The following is a 14,997-nucleotide window of genomic DNA, read 5'->3' as shown; positions in this document are numbered from 1 at the left end:
CCTTTTGACTCTAAATCAATCATTCAATCAAACATCAAGTATTTATTCTGTCACTACCAAGTGCCCCAGTGATACAATGACAGCAAATGAAGCCATCTCCACTAGAATTCTATGAAATGAATTAGGAACTTTTATCTCTAGAGACAGGGTGGACTGACAGGTCTCACCAGATTCCCACTGTCTCAGAACTGGAAGGTCGCATTCAAATGAGATGATATTTGTAAAAGTGTTTCATTAGCACAGTGGCTGGCATATGATAGGGACTATATTAATTCTTTTTTTGCTTCTGGATATCATTTACATTCTCCTCCCATAGCAGTAATGAGTAAGAGACAAAGTATTTTATTGAAAACTGCAATATACTTCAGCTGAAACCAAGGAACTACTCAAAGCAAATGATTGGGTGTCATTGGTCTGCAAAAATTGCAAAAACTATTATGCTTGGAGATCACAACTCCATGTGGACATTTTCAGGCTGTGATTCCTTCATCTTCCAAGGCAAGGTCTCGGTCCAGAACTCCCACTTAAACCTCTTCAGGCTCTTGTCCACAGACAACTGCAAATTCAGCTGTAGGTACTCTTCCTTTTGGTCATAGACTGGCCAGTGAATAAGGTCTGCAACATTTGGGTCACTGGAAGGAAAAACCAAACATTTAGATCAGAAAGGGGCCACTTCATTGGCAAGTATAGCAAGCCATCATCAGTTCAGCCTGGGAACCAAGGACCAAGCCTGAAGGTAAGGGTCAGCTGGCAGTGGTAGCACCCATAGAGAGATTTATTCACCCATCCTTAAGCAGCTTGGTCTTCATCTTTCATGTTGAGCTTTTCTAATGCACCCAAGTTGGAAGGTCCAAAGGCTGAAAGGACTCCTTAGGGAATAGGTACCCAAATCAGTTATTGAACTCATATCATCAGACTCCTTTTCAATGGGGCAGCTAGGTGGTGCAGTGGATAGAACCAGACCTGGAGTCAGAAAGACCTAAGTTCATATCCAGCCTCAGATACTTATTTCCTGTGAGACCCTAGAAAAATCACTTAACTCTCTTTGTCTGTTTCCTCATATATAGAATGGGCTAGAGAAGGAAATGACAAACTTTTCCAGTATCTCTGCCAAGAAAACTCCAGATGAGGACATAACGAATCAAACACAACAATGCTGGACTCCAAATCCAAGGCTCTTGCCACCAGTCCGAATGTTTCCCAAAGGGGAAGAAAAGTGTTTGAGATTCAAGGGTAGTGGAGCAGTCCAAGAGGATTGCTGATCTTTCTTGTTTTCCTTTCAATATGCTCCTTTGTAGGGTGATTCTTCCAGAGCAATACCTCCCCCAACCCTGGCCATGAACTTGGGCAAGGGCTACAATGTCCACCAGACCTTGCCTCTGGGTTGAGATAACTTTCTTTCTGAACAAATTTCAATCGGGGAACTTTTATATTGTTGTACCAGAAGCGAGCGAGACACACCACAGAGTATAAGTTTTAAGTGGAGAATTTATTAGCCGGCGGCCATCGGGGTACGGCACCACAAATCAATGGCAAATGTGTTGGGGTGATGGCTTGGCTTATATAGGATATGGGGGTACAGAGTAAGGGGGAAGAGGAACAAAGGTCCTGGCTGATCAAAAGATTCAGTCAGGTTATCGTACTAGTGGGATAATCTCATTTACATTCCTTGGTGGAGTCACAGAGTCCCAGGGATATCTCCCAGGAAGGGTCTGTCAAGTTATCTCTCAGTGGGATGGTCCTATCTATTGACATTCCAGGAAGGAGCCAAGGAGTCTCAGGGATATCTGCTAGACAGGATCTTCCAGGTTATCTCTCAGTGGGATGGTCCTATTTATTGACATTTCAGGAAGGAGCCATGGAGTTCCAGGGGGTTTGCTAAATACCAAAGATATCTGAATCCATTCTTTCTGGGGGGGCTTGTCAGTAGCTAGGGGTTACTCAGGGGTTCCTAATTTTCCTTGTATTACATTCCCCACTTTTTTTCTTCATGGGAATTTCAAATCCTTGAAAAAAGGAACGACCTGATGGGGCATAGCAATAAAATTAGGAGGCCAACCAAAACGCTAAGCGGGGGTGACAATAAAAGAAACGCTAGGTCGTTGGCCCCAGGGGAAGGCCAGACCTAGTTGGAAGACTCAAGGAGGGTCCAAGGAGCCTCCCCAGGTACTACACTCCAGAAATTTTAAAAAATGGTATAAAACATCCCACATTTCTCAAAACATCCCACATTTCCCCCTTTTTTTTTTTTTTTTTTTTGGTCAAAGGCAAACTGAAAGTTTTGCCTAAAGACCAATTAAAGGTATGGAAAAAAAAAAAAACTCTATTTCCCACAGGGTGAAGTTTTAAAATCCCTATCTAGGTGGAGTCAGGTTTTCCCTTTTCTGTATTGGGACATCCCCAGGGATGGGCAGAAATTGTAAACTAACTGTAAGTAAGTAGAGGGAACATAATAAAAGTTCAGGAAAAACAGTCTTGGGAACACAAGGACGCAGAAGGGAAAAAAGCAGGTCTTTGCTCAGGTTCTGGTTCCGGATCCCGTGAGAAAGCTGTCCGCGTCCGGTGCTGTTCTTCTCAGGCTCTTGGAACCGCAGGGCGAGGTCTTCTATAGGCCCAGATGTCCACTCCTCACACGGGGTTCCCAGAACACATGTAATTTGATGATTAAGGTCCCAGCCACGCAGGGCTAAGTTCTGCCTCTCTGGTTCAGATCTAGAAATTCTCAGACAATTTTAACTTACTATAACTTACAGATACTTTACAAAGGGGATATATTTTCACCTGTACCACTATCTTATACAATTTTCTTGTATCAGCATCCAAATTTAAGATCTTATTACCAAAACACACTTAACAGCTCGAATTTCCAGAATTGATAAATTTTTAGAGCCAATCATACACATCTGTACATAATTCTTAGGGGAATCAATCAATTGCCTTTTTTCAAAATTCACTATCCCTTCCTTTTATTAGACATTTATCACATTACATCTTTGCCTTATTTGCTTTGCCTAATCATTTTCCCCTTTCGGAGGATGTTATCCCTATATTATTTCAATGTCTTATTGGTCATGAACCTAAGTTAAAATTGTAAGCTATTCATACCTGTATCCTATTATAATAACTCAGAGATATTTCAATATCCATCTATCTATTACCTAACAGATTTAGCATAGTGCTTACAAAACTTCTTGACAATTTAAATTTGCTATGAAAGAAATGAGGGACTATGTCATATATCTTAACAGAAGGAAAGAACTTCCTTAGCTCTGTTTGATTCCAGGCACGCGTCATATCTGATAGCCAATCTTATAGTCACCAGGTGCTGAAAGCAGGGCTTAGGAGTAACCAGGTGGGGACTTTCCTTTTCAGAAAGGAAATAGCAGAGTTGGGAAATAAAGTCAGGAAGATCCTACCTAGGCTGTGTCCAAGGTCGTCTTCACGACTGCTCCCAGGCAGACCCACCTAAAAAATTCTCAGCTTGTAACACCTGGTGTGCCATTACCGGCTTCATGTGACCTAGTCCTGTAATCAGAGCTTAAGACAATATTAAATTGTAGTCCCATAAAATCTTAAATAGCAAATAAATATCCTTCAGATAAGACTGCCCAAATTTTATTGAGCTAATAATTATCAAATCAAGCTACATAACTTTTCCATCTTCTAAATACTTCCTCACACTCATCTCCAACTTACTTTGACCATCTGAAACTATCATTCTCGGGACAAGAGAGGCTTAGCTAACTCCCATTTGTCCCCAAACTTTCTTATCTGCCTTTCCTATTTTCCCTCAACCTTAATTCACCTTTCCAAATCTTTCAAACCTAGTACTAAGTCTTCTTTACATTTCAACCATAAGACAAAACAACTCATAAGTTAGTACTTTCATTGTCATAACTGCGTATACTGGAATCCCATTCCAGCTTCTTAAACACACAAAGACACAAAAAAAAGGGGATTTGTTTTTCGTGATAACTCATTCTAAAAGAAGGAACACTTATTAAAAAGATCTGCCATCTCACCTCCCCCCTGAGGGTGGGTTCTTCTCCATCAGATGGCAGACTTCACTAATTAACTACTAGGCCAAACCCATCTCAAGTCTTAGTCTAATCTTATCAGTTTTTTTTAAGAAGCCAGGTTGGAGGCTTCTTGACCCCTACTGTCCTCTTATTGCTGCCCCTCTCCTTTCCTTCCCTTCAGACAGGTGGGCTAAGGTGAAATTCTTTTCTTCTTATCTAAACTAAGGGCGGGGAGGAGTAAGGAATTCAGACTGTCGTTTGGAACCTCCTTACTCAAAAAAAAACTTGAATAAGACATTGAATGGGCCCTTCTATAGATAAGTATCAATTCTAATAATTCTAATAAGGATTTTTTTTTTATCCAGATGTTAAAAGGCATGCTCACTAAACTTTCCTGAACACAATTATTTAGAAGGTTTTAAAATGATAGACATCTCCTTTTTCCTTAAAGCAAATTAACCCTTAAATGCTGGAATTCATTAACTAAGTTGGTGCCAAATGTCCTCACTCTCAAATATTGCACAGAATTCCTAGACATTACAAAGTTCCTTAATCAAAAAGTGTTATAATGGGAGGACACTTAATTTCTATAAATTACATACTCAATTAATTAGCCTTATCACAATAATAAGGTTTACCAGGACTTTCCATAAGAATTCCTCTACACAGAAAACCACACAAGATTGATAAGAATTCATGACTAGATGGTTTCAAAAGTTCTTGTTTCAGTTAATAACCTCAATTTCTTAATTAACTACGATTCTCAATCTAACAACATCCAGATTATAAGAGAATTATTCTCTAACAGCACAGGTAATGCGATGTTAACCAATTTGTATATAATAACTAACTTAGAAATAAGTACACCACAAGCAATTATCATGTATCTAAGACTTGAAACAGATTCCAATTAATTACCAATCTAGTGATCATAACTGAGTTGGATAAGCAAATCAAATGATTCATAACCACTAGTGGTAACATTTTAATTTCTAAGGCCCAATACTCTCTGCATTATAAAAGATTACCACATTTTTCAATATTGCTGATACATCTGTTTGTCACATTACACAATTTAGAAATGTACCAGTGCCCTAAACATAATTATGCATTTTAAAACTTGAAACAACCCTTTTATCAATTTAGGTGATCACATTTCTAAATCTCCTTGCACGGAGAATCTTTCATATCATTATTTGAAACTATAACTTTAAATCACCAGATATATTCTCATAATATAAAACTTTTTCACACAAAAAGTCTGTTCTCACGGTTAAATATTAGTATTATTAATTATTTACTTGTTATAACCACCTATAACAGTTCCAAATTTTATCCCATCCCTTTAAAAACCCAATTCACATATATCAAAATCAGATTAAAATTGCTATAATATCATTTCTTACCACTCAATGGTCTTCTCAAATTTCACAATCTAAGAGAATTTTTTGGGAACACAATGCAAGTTTAGAAATACAGAAACAATAATTTTCAGATGACATCTATTGCATTTCCAGATACAATATAGGAACTGTTGGTCTTATTACTTTTGGTATTATATATTAATGTATTAATATATAAATACATGTATCACATATATTAATACATTAACATCCCAAATACACTTTATTTAGCTGTATATTCTTCAGCACCACTACCTCTGGCCCAGGTATAGGAACTTTTGCCTGGCCATGAATGAACTTATGAAAGAAAGAGAAACTTAATTTTGCACCCACTTTTTCCAAGCTTCATCTTATACAAGAATGCCTAAAAAGATTTTTTTTCGAACTCCCAAGGAAGATAAGAGCAGGAAAAAATCCCTTTTAGTTTTCTAAAGGGCTCCTCCCTAGGTGGGGCCTGGCAGCCCCTTGAGGGCAAGGAGCCTACCCTTCCAAGCACTAACTGACCAACCCTATTTCTTTACAACATTCCTTTAGCTTCAGCTCTGATAACCTTTCAATGTGGAGGGTGGGGGAAGGGTGAGACCAGGAGCAGCACATGGCAGCCAAGAGGAGCACATGGACTCCTGACTAGACAGGTAATCCCAAGCTGCTACTCTACCACCCCCTAAATTCCTTATACAGGTTTTCTATCTCTCTCTTTCACAAATTCACTTTTTAAACTTTACCACAAGGACGGGCTACAAAGGTACTCAGGGGCACAGGACTGACTGTCAGTCTGTGACTTTCTATCCCTCTCCTCATTGCCCGGTGGGGAGGGCGATTTAAGTTTTTCCCTACAGTTCTCCTGCATTCTCTACTAATCTGATCCGGGAGGAGAGGAGTTTGATTTAACTGCTCTAACTTTTACTGCAGCCCTAGTGAAAAGATCTCAATGATTGTAATTCAGGTAAACTTCACCCCTTGCTCACTCCCAAAAACCTCTTTTGTACTTGAATCTAAGGGAATCCGGGACTAAGACAAATGCGAGAGTCCCGCTGAAGACTTTAACGAAGGTTTTAGCCAGAAGGCATTCATTGGGAGGAGATGTTTCCAGCAAGAGTGAGCTCCTGGAATGGATTTACAATTTCAGGAGATCTTTCTTCCCAAATTCAACTAACCAATTTCCAAACTTTTTAACAATTTAAAACCCAGAATTTGCCAAATTTTAACCCATTCCCCGTAGTTCCACGCTGGCCAAACGGGAGCCACAAGGAAGGGAGTCTGTTTCCCTAGTGGCAGCCTGATATCTCTGGCTGCCTAAGTTTCAGATTTTTTTAACAAAACATAGACATTTCACAATTGACACAGACACGCTAACAGAGACGAACTCAAAACACAACAAAGTTCACGGTGTGGATCGAACTGAAGGCTAAGCAGGCCCCCTCAGAGGAAAGATTTCCTCCTCAAAGATACGACCCCCAATCTCTCTCACACCTCCAACACAAAACAGAGACCAACAGCATGGGCTAATTGGAGGCTAAACAGGTCCCCTCAGAGGAAAGAAGATAAACCAGGTTTCCTCTTCAAGGAAAACACCCCCAATCTTCCCATACCCAAACAGACCCGGTAGCATGGGTTAACTGAGGCTAAGCAGGTCCCCTCAGAGGGAAGAAAATAAACCAGGTTCCCTCTTCAAGGAAAACACCCCAATCTTCCCACAGCCAACACAAAACACATAACCAATGGCATGAGTTAACTGGGGCTAAGCAGGTCCCCTCAGAGGAAAGAAAATAAACCAGGTTCCCTCTTCAAGGAAAACACCCCAATCTTCCCACACCCCAATAGGAAGGGTGGCGTCCCAGCCCTCCTAGCTCTGTACCACAGCCTCGTCAGGGTTTAGCATGGTATCAGAGACCCAAATGGCTAGCCCCAAACCAGAAACCAAACCAGAAAACCTTACCTCTAGAGGTCTACAAAACCAGAATTCTCCGTAGGCCGAAAAGGGACAGGTCAGCAAAGAGTCCATTCTCCGAGACCATCACTCCACATCAGAGTCCTAGGAAAAGAAATCCCCAGGAGCCGGCCCTCTGAAGTGAGAGAAGGTGGATCGGGGGCAGAGACTCCCTGTTGAGGTCCGGAATTCTGTGTGTGTCTCCAGGGCGGTAACACGAAATACCGCCACATCTCGCTGGGGCCTCCAAAATGTTGTACCAGAAGCGAGCGAGACACACCACAGAGTATAAGTTTTAAGTGGAGAATTTATTAGCCGGCGGCCATCGGGGTACGGCACCACAAATCAATGGCAAATGTGTTGGGGTGATGGCTTGGCTTATATAGGATACGGGGGTACAGAGTAAGGGGGAAGAGGAACAAAGGTCCTGGCTGATCAAAAGATTCAGTCAGGTTATCGTACTAGTGGGATAATCTCATTTACATTCCTTGGTGGAGTCACAGAGTCCCAGGGATATCTCCCAGGAAGGGTCTGTCAAGTTATCTCTCAGTGGGATGGTCCTATCTATTGACATTCCAGGAAGGAGCCAAGGAGTCTCAGGGATATCTGCTAGACAGGATCTTCCAGGTTATCTCTCAGTGGGATGGTCCTATCTATTGACATTTCAGGAAGGAGCCATGGAGTCCCAGGGGGTTTGCTAAATACCAAAGATATCTGAATCCATTCTTTCTGGGGGGGCTTGTCAGTAGCTAGGGGTTACTCAGGGGTTCCTAATTTTCCTTGTATTACAATATCAGTGGGAAACTTTTATGTGCCTAGGAATAGGCACTACCCCACAGGGAAACCACTGGGAAACCAAGGGCCAGCTTTCTCACCCATGATGAGCAAAGTTTTCCCAGTAGCTCATTATCCTGTGGCTCAGGAGTTTTTCCTCTTCTGTTCCCTCTCCTAAAACTAGGAATAGAAAAAGAAACATCTGGGTTAAGGTCAAAATGTAGACTCAAAGGCCCTTTTTTGTCCAGTCCCCAGTCCCCAGCCCCAACCACCCAGTCAATCCTGCTCTGTCCGTCACCTTATCTTCCTCCAATAGCTTCCCTCATGTCACTCCAATCCCCGAGGAGCCTACTCTGCCTGACTCCATAACTGAGTCTCTCCCCCAAAATCAAAGTGTTGCATCTGGCCTGGAAATCAAGGAAACCGAAGTTCTAATCCAGCCTCAGACACTGATTAGATGAGTGAAATAGGGCAAGTCAGTTAACCTCTGTCTGCTTTTGCTTCTTTGTTTGAAAAAAATGGGAACTTTGTTTGAAAAATAGCAACTGTGCCTCAGGGTTGTTGGGAGGGTAAAAAAAAAAGAGATAATATGTGTCACCAGCTTCCGAAGCCTCGTAACTACGCTCGGGGTTCCCCCCAAGCCCCAGGCCTCTGCCTAAGCAAAGGGCCTGATCTCGCGGACAATGTAAGGGGCGGGAGCCAAACAAGATGGTGAATGACTCCGTTTATTATTTCAGCAAGCAGCACATTTATACCTTTAGTGACGTAGGTACACTCTTTGGTTATGTGGGTGAAAGACAGGTAAAGCTAATACATCTGGGTCCTAGGACCGCCCTGACTCCGCCTACTCTCCTCCCACACTACCCAAAGCTCCCTGCGGGCAGGCAGTCCAGGCAAAGACCGGAAACTCCACGTGGTCAGGCAGCCAGAAGTTCCACATGCTCTGCCAGAGAGCCGGAAGTTCCACGTGGTCAGGCAGGTCCGACCTGGAATCGCTAGGGAGGCAACAAAGGCGAGACCCCTCCTCCTGGCTCCACCCACATCCCAAAGCCCTGAGTTTATCTCAGCAGGCCCCTGGGCCTGGAGGTCGGAGGAGGACAGGGCTTGGCTCTAACTCTGCCCGTAACAAATATGGACTTAACACTTTATAAAACTTATAAAAATGTTACATAAATACAACTTATCATTGTATTTATATTATTATATATTTATAACAATAGGTAACATTATACTAAAGCATATTATATCATACTTTTATTATTGCATTTTTACTATATGTAATTATAATAATGGTATGATTGTTATAAATATTTTATAATAATAATTATTATCATTATTCAAAGCTACAACACCATATCACAAGTTCTGGTCACTGCAAAGGCTTTGTATATGGCCTGTGCCCCAGATAATGCCTACCATTCAAGATCCCTGCCAGGGACAGCACAGACTGGCTCAGCAGCAGCAGTTGGCCTATAAGGTCATGATTTCAATGGCCATGCCATGTCATGACACAGATAAATGTATAAACTATCCTTCCAGTTCTGCCAGGACAGGAGCAGAGAGATGAAAATAAGAAAAGAAGACTTGCAAAAACACAGATTTTGGACCATCTACAAACATCAACTCCAAAGATTGTTAAATATGAGACCTATCCAACAATCCACAAATGGATGCCCTGGTAGAGAAAATGAATCAAGAATTACTGGAGAAAAGGGAGGGGATGGAAGGGGAGGGGAAGGAAGGGGAGGGGAGGGGTCAGGAGGGGAGAAGGAAAGCTTCCAGCACATTGGGCAGATCCTCTGTGCAGGATTTATGGAAACACAGGCACAAGAATCACCCAGGATAATACAATGTGACAGATTAGGGTCTACATCTGAGGAGAGGTGTGGGCATTGCTGAGGTCACTGGGCCACTGACATATGGCAATGTGTTTTTTGCATTCCTGCGCCATCTTCTCTTCTGGGTAGTAAATGCCAGGAAATAGGAGACTGTGTCTTACTGATGTTTGTGTCTTCCCCAGAGTAGAACAGAGGGCTCTGTGTGTTGGATGTGCTTCATTATGTAAACTGAATTGAACAGAACAGCTGATTCCATCTCCTGATTCAGTTCACCAGAACAATCAAGGGGACTTCCAAGGCTGATACCTTAGTCTCCAATCATTCATTCCACCAGACAATTATTAATTGCCTCCTCTATCCCCAGCACTGTGCCAAGGATTGGAGATACAAATACAAAGACTAAGAAAGAAAAAACAAAGCTCTTCTAAGGCAGCTGCGGCCCCCATTTAGTGCCTCCTGGGGGAACCTGGTGGGGAAGAAGGAACACTGGATTTGGGCTTAGGCCTGCTAACTCTATGATATTAGATAAGGCCATTCCTCTCTCTGAACTTCAGTTTCTTCTTCTATACAACAGACACGATCCTTCCTTTCCCCCACTGCTACTCTCACAAGGTGAGATATCATGGTCCTCTTCAAGAATGAAGGACAAACACAACAACTCTCACAATGTATTTGAGAAGATCAAATAGCAGCCAGATGAGAGGTGGACTTGTTGCGCCAAAAAAAGCGAGCAAGACCCAGATATAAATTTTGATGTGGATTTATTCAAGCACGTGACTGTTGGAAGTAAAGACTCAAATCAAACAGCCCTGAGCAGGGGTAGGGTCAGGGTATTTAAAGGGAAAAAACACAAACTGAATTCCATGGAGATGGAAACACAAACTGTGGAGCAAGCTGGGGCAGGATTATTTCCGTGGAGTTGGAAGCACAAACTGTGGGATGGGCTAGGGCAAGATGGAGGGTAAACTGGGGGACAGAGCACAACATTCCCCAATTCTTTTTCAAAGTGTGTCAATCCCTTGACACATTCTCAGAGGATCCATCGCAAGAATCAGAGGGCATAGGCCACCCTGCTTGAGAAAAGGAAGGTCAAGGCCTCTGTGGTTCTGGAGGACCACCTCCGCCAAAGAGTCCACTTGCTTTTCTAGGACTGAGATGGACTGCTCTATGTGGGAGAGGTCAATGTTTACCTGTCCACTTAATGCCTTATAGCTGAGATCCCCTTTGACTAGGGCTGCCATCCCAGTGGCAGCGGAGCCCACAAGCCCCAGGCCCACTAAGATGGGGATGAGGAGCAGTACTGTTTGCCTTTGATGGTAACTCGGTTGCCCTTCAGGGGAAAAATAGCACCAGCCTTCCTCACCGAGAGGAGGGAGACCCAGGGAATTATGGCCACCAAGATGCACAAGTGGCCCTCCTGGGGGTTGTTGATGACTGAGGAACACAGTAGCAGAGACACACTGGGTAAGGCCGTTGTAACACGCACACCAGGCTCCTGGAGGGTCTAGGAAGTAGTCTGAGCTGGAGGCCTGAATCTCCTGAGTTTGTTTGCAAATGGAGCCATACTAAGAACTGGATAAAGTGATAATAGATGATGTGAGGCAAAGGCCTGTTTTATATCTTTTTCAGTGTCAGGGGTGAGTCACACATGCGATTCACCCACGTGACCTAAAATTGGCACAAAGAGGCGACTTAAATCCATGGTCTAAAAGCCTCTGATGTTCCAAACCTATCACTCAAACTCATTTGTAAACTAGGCCCTCCCCTGAGTTAGCGCCACCTTGGGCCCCACCTTAGTTACCAATCCCCACCCACACCTAATAGGGATTAGAGCCTGGGGCTTAGCACTTAGTAAGACTCAATGAAACACACTGAATTACTCAAAGCAAACAAAAGCCAAACTCTTCAAGGGCACTTGCTGAACTAAGTGCCAAGAAGCCCATTTTGCTTACCAACACGGAACTTAATGAGGGAAGCGTTAATAGGAGGGGGCCACCCAAAAATAATTTCAAAAGGGGTCAAACCAAGTTTATTAGGGGTGCATCGACTGTGGAGCAAAGCCAGAGGGAGCAGAGGGACCCAGTTCTTCTGGGTTTCCAGGACAAATTTGGACAGAAACTCTTTAAGGGTGAGGTTTGCTCATTCAACCTGACCTGAGCTCTGGGACCTGTAGGCACAATGCAATTTCCATTCTGACCCTAAAGCTCTGGCCACACCCTGAGAAACGTGGGCAACAAAGCTAGGGCCATTATCTGAGCCAATGCTAAGGGGATGCTGAAACGGGGATCAATTCACTCAAGAGTTTCTTTACAACCACCAGGGCTGTCTCTTTCTTAGAAGGCAAGGCTTCCATCCAACCCAAGAAGGTGTCAACAAAGACTAAGAGATATTTTAAACCCACTGCTTGTTGTTTGACTTCAGTAAAATCCACTTCCCTATGTTCCCCAGGTTGCGTTCCCCACAGCCTTACCCCCAGCGGGGCTGTCTTTGCCTGTTTAGCACCAGCACCTACTTCACAGGACTGTTTTGAGACTATCAAATGAGAATGGTACATACAAAGCTCTTTGTAACCTTTCAAGCAGTATATAGATGCTAACTACTTTTAGCTATTGTTACCATTATTATTAAATGGACTGATGCATGGGAAGGTGCTTTGTGGAAATGTAACACATTATTATTCATTTTGATGTCAGAAAGAGTAATGTAGATTGTGGAGATGGCAGGCCAGAACCCAGGGATTCTGCCCCTCTGCCCCACACCCCAAGCCACAGCGTCCCGCTCCATGCAATCTCCATTGCTTACAAGGCACTCCAAAGACAAAATGCACCTCATCACCATGGACCACTTTCACAAAATCTGGCTTGAGGCCCTTAAATACACTTGACTAATGCTGAAATCTATCAAACTAGACTGGAGAGCTGGCATCTAGGCAAACATAAAAATGCCCACAGTTATGGACACATTGAACACAGGTAAGGACCACATGTAAGGAGCCCCGGCCTGATACCCTCCTATGGGGTGGGGGGTGATGGTAGCTGGTCATTAATAGGCACGCTCCTAGAGGGCAGCCCCTTAACAAATACTGTCCAAGAGCAATGCTGTGAGGCAGGACAAGTGCTGGGTCTGCTGTTAACAGGACCTGGGTTGGCATCCTGGCCCTGCTGCTGACAAGACCTTGGGGGAATCCTTTTACTTCTCTGAGGATGATTTTTCAGCTATAAGGAGGAGGTAATAATCTCTGTCCTGTCTACCCCAAGGGAAGGGGAGGGTAAGAATAAGCATTTATTATTCAGTTGTTTTCAGCCATTTCTGAATCTGCAGGATTTCATTTGGGGTTTTCTTGCCAAGAGACTGAAGTGGTTTGCCATCTCTTTCTCTGGATCATTGTACAGATGAGGAAAGTGAGGCAAAGAGGATGAAATGACTTGCCCAGGGTCACACAAGTGTCAGGCCAGATTTCAACTCAGGAAGATGAGTCTTCCTGACTCCAGGCCCAGCACTCCATACACTGTGTCACCTCACTGCCCCCTAAATGAGCAATTATATACCACCTACTTTGAGCCAGACACTGTGCTAAGTGCTTAACAAATATTATCTCATTGGAGCCTCACAACAACCAAGAGCTATTACCATCTTTTCCATTTTATAGTTGAGGAAACTGAGGAAAACAGAGGTTAAATGACTTCATCAGGATCACACAGGTGGAAGGTATCTGATTCTGGATTTGAACTCAGTACCTCCTCACTCTAGTTCTGATGTTCTATCCACTGGGATAAGGCTGTTGTGAGGATCTAGGGGAATAATGGATGTAAAGTGTTTTAGAACAATAAAACCCTTGAGCAGGGGTTCTTGGATTTATTTTTAGTTGAGTATTTAGATAACTTAATTTCAATGTAATTGGTTTTCTGTCTTATGTATTTTATTTTATACATTTAAAGATATTGCTCTGGAAGAAATCTATAACTTTCCTTGGACCAAAGAGGTCCATGATGCATACCCACAAAAAAGTTAAGAGCATCTGTTTATGGAAATGTGAGTTGTTATGAATTCTTATTATTATTATTTGTAGAGAATGTTCACTGAGTTCACCCCTGCTGGGGTTAGGTGCAGGTAGGAGGGAAGAAGGAGGAAGATGAAGAGGGGGTTTAACCAATCTGGAGGCTACAATAGCAAAGCCAGAAGCAGAAGCCTCCTTCTGCATGAGTGTGTGGGTAACATACACACATTGCCCCAGAGATGAGACATTCTTACAATGATTCGGAAAAGGGTCCATGCCATAGTCTCTGTGTTCATATTTGGCCAGTTTGAGGGACAGAATAACAAACACCACATCCACTATCATTTCTGTAAACTGGGCTTGACATTCTCCAGGGTCCTCAGTATCTCTTAAATACTCTTCCATCATCAAATGCACAAGCTCAGGAGGAATACCCTATAGGAGACACAGAAAGAGAGTAACGGAAAAATGAACTTCCCTGGCAGTGGACTGTTTGGGGATGTTTGTTGATTGTAAGGAATAAGCAAGGGAGCTGGGTGGCACAGTGGACAAGGCACTGGCTCTAGAGCCAGGTGGTCCAGTGTTCAAATCTGACCTCTGACATGTTTTTAGTTACGTGACCCTGGGCAAGGCATTAACCTTGTTTGGCTCGGTTTCCTTATCTGCAAAATGAGCTGGAGAAGGAAATGGCAAGGCACTCCCATATCTTTGCCAAGAAAATCACCAAAAGGGGACAAGAAGAGTCAGATATGACTCTTTGACTCAACAGCAACAAGGTATAAGCACACCCAAGTTTGCCTGCTATTCATACACCCCAGGTCTCATTAGGTCCCTTTACAACATCCCCATCAGGGTCTGCTCTTTCACGGTTAAATTCCTCAAGAAGACACTAGACAACTAGTTGTTGAGCCTGGGGTAGAAGGGATATAGGGCTCAAGGAAAGGATAGAGCTACGTGGGATCTCCAGGTTCCCTTCCCCGTCTGTGACCATGAAAGAAGAAAGTCTGAAGGTTCATGGACATTCATTGGTTCTCTC

At 43.1% G+C, this 14,997-nt stretch overlaps 1 pseudogene; it reads right to left on the bottom strand.

The window, feature by feature from the left end:
* Window positions 1-448: 448 nt before the first annotated feature.
* Window positions 449-14,997, bottom strand: part of LOC118840814 — a 31,667-nt pseudogene continuing 17,118 nt past the window's right edge.

This window comes from Trichosurus vulpecula, chromosome 3, assembly GCF_011100635.1.
Source record: "Trichosurus vulpecula isolate mTriVul1 chromosome 3, mTriVul1.pri, whole genome shotgun sequence".
NCBI lineage: Eukaryota > Metazoa > Chordata > Mammalia > Diprotodontia > Phalangeridae > Trichosurus > Trichosurus vulpecula.
Note: the sequence above shows the minus strand (reverse complement) of the source record. Positions and strands in the feature narration are given on the sequence as shown.